We start from the raw sequence: 7,733 nt of genomic DNA, 5'->3' as shown, positions 1-7,733 counted from the left end.
GTCTGTCTGTCTGTCTGTCTACCTACCTACCTACCTACCTAACTACCTACCTACCTACCTACCTACCTACCTACCTATCTATCTATCTATCTATCTATCTATCTATCTATCTATCTATCTATCTATCTGTGTTTAAAAGTTGTGCAACAACATCCACTGCAAACCTTGACTAATATCTACACAAAATTTCGCCCTTTGTGGGCAAAATTTTAAAAATTCTCGTAGGCCTCGTGTGGTATTTTAGCCATTTTTATTTTCAAAAATGGTTAGTGGTCACCACGAGGCTGAGGCGCAACTGCAGCGTGATGCCAAAACAAAAAAATAAGATCCCCTATCACCATGTGCTGAACTTGACTGTGTGAACACTACTTACACAACCACCACCACCACCATCAGCATCGACAACAGCAACAACTACAAAACAAAGGTCGCAAGGCCAAGCACCGTCACCGCCACCAATGATTCCACCATCAACACCGACACCACCACCATGGCAGCTTCTGCTACTACAACTGCTACCTTTGCTAACGACACCACTACCAACAACAATAAAAAAACCAAGATCACCATCACCGCCACCAAAGACCGTGCCGTCAACACCAATGACGCCACTACAATTTCTGCTACTACGACTGCCTCCCTTGCTACTAATACCACCGCCGCAACCAAGAACGACAATAACAACAACAACAACAACAACAATTCCCTTCAGCCATTGTTCCCTCCATCACCAACAAGTGAAGGAGAGAAAGAAATAACCGCAACCATCAAACCAGTTGCCGAAATTTGCGCTAACGCAGAGGCAAATTATGCAGACAATTTTCCACCCCTTGCTAGTGGCATAATCAGCAACCACAAACCTAATATACCCACAACCCACACCCCTGCCATCACCACCAACACCACCAGCAGTAACAACAATAACAAAACAACAACAAACTTCGCCGAGGCGATAAAAGAAAAGAAAAACAATAATATCGTTTACTGCACAGCAGATAAAAGACTCCAGAGCCCTAATCACTAAAGAAAACGGCAAAGTACAATTACACATACCACAACACATACTGAATGAGGAAAAAAAGAAAACGATTATTTATAAGCAATAATAATTCTCTAAACGAGGTATATACAGTAACTGCTCCATAACATAAGGGACGTTAGCCATCCGAATATGGCTAGGGACAGGGCAGGGCGGTGGGGGTGTTACTGATTCATTTAGCCCAACAACACAACTAAAAGTCCAGAAAAAGCAAACACAGACAAAATAGAAAAATGCCTATCTGGGGATACAAGGAGTATGTGACTTGGTCGAACAAGTTTGCCCACGTACAGGTGGTTTTTCAGAATGAAGAGTTGGCAAAGCAATTCTCAACGCTAACTCTTCATTCAGATGAGCTAACAATGACACCCAGTTACCTTGGCCAGAGGGTGACAAAGGTCATTATCAATAATGTCCCGCAAATAACAAACACACTATGGATAACATCCGCCATATGCGTCGAAATGGAGGACATAAATATCCTGGAAATCACTGTTTCGAAACACAAGGACTGGGTGGGAAAGAGACTGGAGATTCTCTTCCACATAAGCCAAGACGACATTAACAAAATTCTCACCCACGTACATCTTGCGGATGACCGCAAGTTGTATGTAGTAGTCGAGGGCAGAAGGCCACGCTGCTATACATGCGGCAGTGAAACACACCTCAAAAAGGAGTGCAAATCTGCCGCGAAACAACGACAACAACAACAACAGCCACAGGAAAAACCACAAAAGCCAGCATTATTGCCCACACCACAGTATGGACGGCTAATCAAGAAGCTATATACAGAAATGCATGAAAACCAACAAAGAACGGACCAACCCAACCAAACAACACCACCACCTGCGCCAAGAACAGAATCATCACCACCAACAACAACTAAACCAATTCCAACACCCAGAACAACAACGAAGAAGACAAGCACCAAGGATATAGGAGAGACAATCACCACAACAAACCTCCCAGCAACACAGCCCCCGCACATCACAACAATATCTACAACCGCACAAACAGACCCAGATGCTTTGCCCTTACCCCCTTCTGATCGTCAGATTTTCATCTAACGATGAAAGTTCGACAGAATGGCAAATAGCAACCGGGGGTAAAAGAAAAAGATAAAAAAAAACAAACAAGAAAACGCAACCAAGCAGGAGATAACTGAACCCTGAAAGCTCCATACACACCAAACAAGCACAACACCAAAAAACACACACAATGCTATCAGCGATAGACACAACGACTCCAACTAATGGAGTACATCACAGCACACAAACATCTGTGAAGATGACTTTAAACTAACAACCATCCACGCACTACACCACCCAAACACATCAAATACACACCACACAAACACAACACCACACACTCAAAGCCCTTTCCAAATGCGGGGGGGGTTCCAAAAATACCTTCGAAAAACTATAAAAACCTCCTTCAAGACACATCAATAGACGAGGAAGCCAAAACTTTCGACACAAGTAAGTACTCTCTGTACCTTCCTTTTGTGTTTTAAAGCACACACCCCAATAGAATCATGGTCAAGATTGGTTTGGAATGCGTTGGCTTGGGGTCTCCTTGGAAACAAGGATACCTCCTAAATGACATCAAGTCACACGATTTGGGAATCATAGCCATAAGTGAGACAGACTCCACGAGCCACGGGCCCTAAAGTCCATGTTTGGCGGACAGTTTAACATTTGTTTGCTCCCTGTCTGCCGAGGATGGGCGGTAGTGGCACCACGGTACTTTTCACAAGAGCCTGGATCTCGAAGTCAAGACGATATTCGTAGACCCGAAGGGTAACTGTCGTCCTGGATGTCGACGGCAGCAATGGGTGCGCTTTTCGACTCGTATCAGTCTACGCCGCCTTTAACAAGTCGGCCGGATTCTTTCGACGTCAGAAGATCCTGGGAAGTCTCGTCCTTTACTTTTAGTGGGGAATTGGAATGCTACCTGGACACGCATCTAGACTATGTGGGGAGAGACAAAACAGAAGGGGATGCAAATGCCTCAGAGACCTGCTCAGACGATTCCAACTGTCTGACAGGTACCGACTCGACCAACCCAATGCACCAACGTGGACATGGAGCAACCGTAGTGGGTCGTCGAGATCGTATCTAGATAGGATACTGTGTAGGACAGTAGACAGGGATAACTTAGGATGTCCACAATTCCACACAGTCAGCTACACGGATCACAAATTCGTGACGTGTACGCTAGACTTAGATAAGGTACATAGACAGGGTCCTGGTTACTGGAAACTGAACGCATCTTTCCCGTCCAGACAGGTTTTCAGAGACAGAATCAACACGTTAGTAAAAAGGGCTTTAACGGGAGCCATTGTCAACAACAAATGGTGGTTCGCCCTCAAGAGAGCAGTAAAAGCGGAAGCAATTAGATATAGCAAGGCTCTAGCCGTAGATAGAAATAGAGTGGAGGGTGAGTTAGTTAAGAAGTTAGAAGAGGCAATAAAAAGCGGCATCAAATCCGACGTTTTAGCAGCGAGGTTGGCCCTTGACCAACACTTCAACACCAAACACGAAGGGTGTGCTGTCAGGGCAAGGATGCGTGCTCTAAGGATGGAAGATGTTGGAGCCGCGAGGAAGGCCCGGGTGGCGGAGGCGCAGCAGGGCAACAAAGCCACCATTCGGTCTCTGGTAGATGAACAAGGGCGCGAATTGCTCGAGCTCAGCAAGATGTGCGAGACATTTCAACGGCATTTTGCCCGACTGTACGGGACGAGTGGCGAGCGTGAACGCAGGATGGACATCAGTGCCTACCTGCACAGCCTACCACGACTCTCGGCAAGAGATGCAGGGTGCTACGAAGGTGCCATCACGGCAGCGGATGTGCGGGACGCAATGGCAGAATGCTCGAGAGACAAATCGCCGGGTTTGGATGGTCTGCCATACGAGTTTTACAATTGTATGCCAGACTTGTTTGGAGACGTCTTGGCGGCAGTATACTGCAACTGGCAGCAAAACGGGAGCATACCCGGTTTTGTGAGTCGAGGAGCCGTAACGCTGCTGAAGAAAGATCCAAACAAGGGGAACATTATAGATAACTTTAAACCAATCACTCTGCTCAATGCAGACCTGAACATTTTGACCAAGGTGTTAGCCAAGAGGTTGGCGCTTGTCATCAAGAAACTGGTTGACAAGGCACAAACGTGCCCCGTGCCGGGCCGGAGCATCCATGACAACCTCCATCTGATGCGCTACATCATAGACAGAGTAGTTAAGGAACCTGGCATAGGTGGGGCCCTGATCAACTTGGATCAATCGAAAGCCTTCGATAGGGTAGTCCATCGATACTTGGAGGCAGTCCTGAGAGCGGCTGGTTTCGGTCCCGTCTTCCGCGGTTGGATAGCTGCCTTGTACAGAGGCATCCGTTCGGTAATTCGCGTTAATGGACATCTATCGAGACCTTTCGACATTGCACGTTCGGTCCGTCAGGGATGCCCCCTCTCGGCGCTTCTATACGTATTGACTCTCGAACCACTACTGCGGAAGCTGGCGACTCTGAGGGGCATCCCGCGAGAATTGGGATGCGGGACGAGCGTGTCTGCATACGCGGACGACGTCACCGTCATAGTGTCAAGCCACGAGCACGTCGAGCTGGTCGGCGAGACACTGAAAGACTACGAAGCGGTGACAGGAGCAAAAATCAACCGGGAAAAGTCAGTGGGCTTGCGGCTCGGCACCTGGAGAAGCAAGCCCATTCCGTCCACCGGTACCTCCGTCGTGGGACGCTGGATGGACGGCCCGGTTGAGTTGCTCGGGGTCTGGTTCGGTCCGGTCCTCCAAATGGAGAAGAACTGGAACGAGATAACGAGTAGGGTGGTCACTCTCGCCCGGCAATGGGCCGAGAGGAAACTGTCCCTAAAAGGTCGGGCGGAGGTGGCGAACACGTACATCGCGTCCATCATCTACTACCGCCTGACCGTCGTACCTTGTCCCGACCCTACCATCACCAAACTAGAACGCATTCTCTTCCGCTTCTTGTGGAAAGGATGCGTCCCCATGGTCAGGCGATCCATTTGCTGTCAACACCCGTTAAAAGGAGGGCTGGGCATGCCGTGGTTGATGATGCGCAGACACGCGCTGAGACTACGGCATCTCCGGCTCTATGTAGACGACGGTGAACAGGTGTGGTCGCCGTTTGTGAGGCACGCGTTCCCGCAGCTCGTCTCCATGACCGAACTGCAGTCGTGGATCAAAAAGAGGCCGAGGAAGGGCGAATGGCACCGCGAGTGTCGCGTTGCTCTCAAGCAACTCTGCCGTCCCGGGTCGACCTTGAGTGACTTCAACACAACCAAAGCATTCTATAGCGGATTAGTGGAGGGGAGGTACGACGACGATCTTGGGGCAAACCTGGGCGTCGACGAGGAATACCTGACCCGCCTGTTTGAAACGACTTTCGGGCCGGGACCTATGGACAACTTCCAGAGATCCCTGGCCTGGCAGTGCTACCGAGAAGCGCTACCCGTTCTGGATCAGCTCTATGGGCATGGCTCGAGAAACACGGGGCCGACCTGCCCGAGATGCGGGCAGAGCGATGAAACCGTTCTGCACGCAATCGTGCAGTGTCCAACAATCTCCGACCTGTGGGCTTATGTCGAACGACTGCTGTCACGTGTGGGACGTGTCGGTTTATCAACCGATTCTATCGTTAATATCGTCACGTCTCCTTCCTTCAAACGGGAAGGAAGAGCTATTTTTATCATACTTGTGGCTATGGCGAAAGAATGTATCTGGTGGACGCGCCTGAAAGGATTGGAGACAAACACTTTCCTCTCTGGTCAATCTCTCATCAACTTCTTCAAGTATCACTTGAAGAGGAAAGTGAGAGTAGAGAGGCAAGTGTTGTCTAGTGAATGTTTTAAAAAAAAAATGGGTGAATGTAGCAAGGATGGCACGTATGAATGACGAAGCCACCTTGACTATGATCCTATGAACCGTAAAAATTAAGACAGAGAGTTGCTTATTTGTAAAAAGAATATAACATGTGACTTCATTGACCGAGGTCTTTTCCGTAGGCTTTTCTTTCCACGGGTAAACCTTACCTGTCCTCCCCTTTACACTTTATATTGACATTTCTGTGATAACGATCCCTATTGATCAATTTTTTTCTTTCCCTTTCTTTTCCTTTCCCTTTTTTTAAATTTTATCCCCCCCCTTTTTTGTCCTCTTTCTTTCCTTTTACGATCCCTATTGATCGAAAACCAAACCCCCTTTTTTACCTCCAAAAGAAAAGCTCTACCTTGTAATTTGTCCTGTCTGTGTGCAGCCCTGTGTGGCTAATAAAGAAACATATCTATCTATCTATCTATCTATCTATCTATATACATATATATATATATATATATATATATATATATATATATTGATATATTGATATATATAGCAGCCTTGCAAATAAAGTGAGATCACAGCTCTAGCCTTTGCCAGTGTCACATAACCAGCCCACTCAAAAAATTACCTTTGGGCTGTAGGGTGACATGCCTTGCTTGAGGAGACCTATTGAGCCAAGTGCATCAACATCAAAATCAAATGAAACCACAATCAAATGGAAATTGTAACTGCGGCCTGTCTAGCTCCCCATGCCATTGCCACATAAAAAGCACCATCTGAATGTGATCAATGCCTGCACCCTCACCCGTACTGTTTTCTGTACCGGTGGCATGTAAAAAGCACCATCCAAACATGACAGACACCAGCGCCACCATGACAGGTTCCCGTGGCAGTGGCACGAAAAAGCATCATCCAGACGTGGTCGATGCCAGCCCCCTCTGGCTCCTGTGCAAGTGGCATGTAAAAAGCACCAAATACACTCATGGAGTGGTTGGTGTAAGGAAGGGCATCCAGCTGTGTAAACACTGCCAGATCAGTTTGGAGCCTGATGCAGCTTCCCAGAAAATTCAATAAACAGTTAACAGGGTAGCAAAATTCACGCAAGTAACAAGAATGTAGCGACCTATTCAAAGGTAGAAACTCCAGGTTAATGGATAGCAATGATACAGAGGAACAGGGCTGTCAGGGAGTGAGAGCTAGGCATAGTGTATGAAGGAGGAAATGTGAGGAAGAGATGTAGAGATGTAGATTGGTTTGTTGGGGTTGGGTGTGTGAAAAGGTTTTGCTATGTGTGGGTGGAAAACACAGGTCAGGGGCTAGCAAATAGCAATGATACAGTGAGACAGGGCATGTGGGTGGAACACACAGGTTGGAAGCTAGTGGAGTGTAATGATACAGGACAGGATTGAGGAGTGGGAGGTAAGCGTAGTGCATGATGTGGAAATGTGAGGAAGAGAAGAGATGTAGAACTGTAGTTTGGTTTCTTTGTGGGAGAGTGTGTGAGAAGTTTTCTCGTTAAGTGTAGGTGGGTCACACAGCACTTCCAAAACTAAGTTTCACTGACATGGGCTGGTCTTCTCAAGAACTTCATAGCATCAGACATCTTGGTCCATTGTCATTTCCTCCATGAGGCTCAACATTCTGAGATCGGACCTTGCCACATCATCCCATGACTTCCTGGGTCTTCCTCTTCTGCAGGTACCATCTACTTTCAGTAATCAGCACATCTTTATGCAGCTGTCCTCATTTATACACATAATATGTTCAAACAAATGTAGTCTTCAGTCATGCATGCTACATTTAATTCCTCTTATGCCCAACTTTTCTCTCAATACATTTGC

This window comes from Octopus sinensis, linkage group LG11, assembly GCF_006345805.1.
Source record: "Octopus sinensis linkage group LG11, ASM634580v1, whole genome shotgun sequence".
NCBI lineage: Eukaryota > Metazoa > Mollusca > Cephalopoda > Octopoda > Octopodidae > Octopus > Octopus sinensis.
The sequence above is the reverse complement of the archived record's forward strand: the minus strand, read 5'-3'. Positions refer to the sequence as shown.